Source organism: Trematomus bernacchii, unplaced genomic scaffold (assembly GCF_902827165.1).
Source record: "Trematomus bernacchii unplaced genomic scaffold, fTreBer1.1, whole genome shotgun sequence".
Taxonomy (NCBI): Eukaryota; Metazoa; Chordata; class Actinopteri; order Perciformes; family Nototheniidae; genus Trematomus; species Trematomus bernacchii.
Window position 1 is genome coordinate 3,491,072 of NW_022987705.1, and position 3,533 is coordinate 3,494,604.

Genomic DNA, 3,533 nt, shown 5'->3' on the forward strand with positions numbered 1-3,533 from the left:
CTATCTGTCATGCAAATGTTGCTGATCAAAAAAGTTCAGTTCTCAGAAGGGTTTTCCCATTTCATATGAATGCTTTCCTTTTATTTTCTACAACTCTACTATACTGAATGACTGTCACTGCTCTCATCAACACTGTTTCGTGCCACAGCAGAAGGTAGCGTTCGGGATAACAGGGCTAAAAAAAGTGCTGTACGTTCAGTAAAAAAACAGCCATAGTGAATTTTGGACTGAAGGGGCAACTATTTGTGATTACAATCACCATATTAACAGTATAAGGTGTAATATGTCTGAGTTGTGTCTGCAGCGTAGTGTGAAGAAAACAGGAATGAGTTCACCCAAACCAGACAACACTGTTGTAGAAACCTGTCAATCCTTAAAGCCTTAAAGCTTACTCTGCTTTATATGTATTCTATTTTAGCCTAAAAAGGACCACAATCAAAATAGAAACATGCTGTATTGAAGCAGAATGGAAACTAGTTTTAGAAACCATAAACACAAGTGAGAAGTGAGAAGCGAGAAGTAGAACCACTGTCTCATAGACTTCTATAGAATCAGACTTCTCTTTTCAACCAGTGGAGTCGCCCCCTGCTGGCCATTTGACAGAAGGCAGGTTTAAGCCACTTTTTGCGCTGCCCGTTAGGAAAATCTGTCAGGTTTAGGATAAATCACTTTCTCTTAACCTGAGTCTTATGCCAGATGACAGCTGTAAAATATTACAGTTGCTCCCTATGCAACTGAACATGCATAACTCACAAAGTAACAAGCCAATGGGGGGTAAGGTTGTCAGAAGGCAGAAGCAGTGAGTCACAAACGCTTTACAATCAGCTTTTGGATATCTCTGACATCAACTTCAAATCACTGTCAGACGTCATAATATTGCTGAAACACTCACCGAAATACAGTCCATGGAGGGAGACGGAAACGTACCTTTTTCACACTCAAAATGAAGAACAGGTCCCATTTCTTTCATGAACCTTTGCCATTTTATTTCAGGGCTGGCAGAGTGACTGCATATCTTGAAAATATCTATCTGTAATTGTATATTTTGTCTGTGTGTATTAAATGCAAACTGTATTAGGAAAACAGAAATAGAGATAAGTTATGATAGAAAACACATCAGTAAATCAGTTTTTGAAGAGGAACAATGTTAAAGTTTGAATATATATAAATATATACATTACAAATATGTTTGTTTATGCATAGACTATTGTAGGAATATTGAAACCAAAATTAAAATTAGATCATTTAAATAAACTGATGTTTTAGATCTTCAAATTTGCAGCAGAACTACTATTTTTTAAATGGTATCACTGTCATGTGTTCTGAAAAAATACCCACTCTCAGTCAAAGTGCAAGATATGTTGAAGAGTGAATGCATCAGTGAACACCTACCTGCTGCCTGCAGAGATGTCTGTCCTAGCTGCCACTGCCCTTTGACCCCTGCAGGGAGATTCATGGATGAATGGTAAATCAACCTAACCGATAACTACCACACTTGTGTTACTCTTTCAAAAAAAGAGTGCATGTAAATTATAAAATGAATCAGCTGTTTCAGTGGTATTATTAGTAAGTGGCCATCAGTCATTTGGCTCTGCTAGAAAGTTGTCTAAGGACTGATTTAATAGACATACACACTAGCTAAGAGTTTATCATTAGAATTAAAAATATATATTACTGTAATCATTTTCTGAGTGTTTCATGTTTCGAAATATACCATATCTACCATGTGGTCTTGTTTAAAACCAAACAAAGTAACCAAAAAGTATACGTAGAGTTTTCTCATCACTGTGTATCATATTTGATGAAAAAGTCAAAATCACGGGGTCAAAACTATACACAATACCACATTAACCTTTTTATTTTATGAAAATATTTTACCTTTTTTAAATGTTTCTATCTGAGAAAAACACAAATTTTAGTGCACATAACCCCATGGAAGAGTTTAGCTGTATAGTATAAGTGTGAAGGTCTCTGCAGGAACTATTACTGATATTGGTCATCGAGCAGCACCACCTAGTGTTTGTTTTGTTTCACACTTAGTCTGTGAATATGCATTAGTGAGCAGATTTTGTAGGATATGTACTGTTGTCAACATTTTAGTACACAAAAGGTTCCTTCATAATCAATTCTGAATACATTATAATACTGTTATACTTTATATAGTATTATGTCTTCTTTGTTAACAAGTCTAACATGACTGCATGCCCTGAAAGAGAGAATTTGCTCTGGTACATTTAACACTTTTGCCTTTTGTTTGTCAAATCCTAGTTGTATTTTAGGCTAATTATGAATTGCATATCCTCTAAAAACTTAAGCAGCAAGATTTAGGTCAATATAAGTGTTCAAATACAGCCACATAACTTACTAGTCTAAGTAAAAGTATCAAGAGCATTGTTAAAAGGCAGTGTTTCTAAAGTATTATTACAATTATATATTGTGTAAACCTTTAATGTAATATTTGCTTGTTTTGATTATCATATTTTACTATACAACACAATCAACAGCTTGAGACAAGGTGCTGTAACAGTGTAATACTGGTGTGGCTAAATCAGCTTCTCTCTCATCACCTGTGACGTTAGCTAGAAATGTCCAACTGGTATGCTACCACTTAGCTACACAGGTTACAGGTGCTTGTTGTCATACCTTTATAGTTAATACATTGAAAGGGTAACTCACTTGTTGAGGTTAGGGTTTCAGCAGACACGCGAACAAAAAATCCCTTACCTGAGTTAGCAAGAGACGGGCTAGGAGGATAACGTTTAGCTTGTGACTGTTAGCTAACTAGTTAGCCAAAATAAGTCTCACTAAAGCAGCATAACTTGTATGTTAATTTATCGCACAAGTAAACGCTTTGTGCAGTTTTCATAGCGATGTTCTATATTCCTAGACTCACTTAAAGCTGTGAATCCACCTCAGGGTCCAAACTGTCCAAACGTGCTTCTTCCTTGAGGAGAGAAAGTCTTTCCTGTTGGAGATCCAGACAGAGAAGCCTGACAAAGAAGGCCAAATCTTGCAAAAACACCTAAAGCCAGTATTCTGAATGTATCATTAACAATATTACCTTATAAATCTGAATTATTGAATATAACTACTCACTAAAAGTCCAATAGGATATGTTGCCATTATTGCAGCAAAAGCACAGGTGCATTTAATAAGATTAATGATGATTAATGATGCACTCAATGGAGGGACTGGTTTTGTGCATGATGTCTCTTTCGAACACTGAATAGTACAGAGGCTCCAGACATGTTTTAAATACTCCTACTACTGCTTTGAATGTGACAATTAGTGCAACCTGGTGCTCTGTAAAGTAAAATAAGATTGTCAATGTTAAGTCGGGCATAAACAGCACATTAACACAAGATTGTCGTTAAATGAGTTATCTCTTTGTTCATTGCAATGCCTGCATATCTTTATTTAATAAACAACTGCAAAGCTATTTGTGTAAAACAGTACCAAAAATTAAGAGCTACTTAATTCTCACTAATATCTTATGTAAAGAAGTGATTTTTTACAGAACACATGGCACAGGC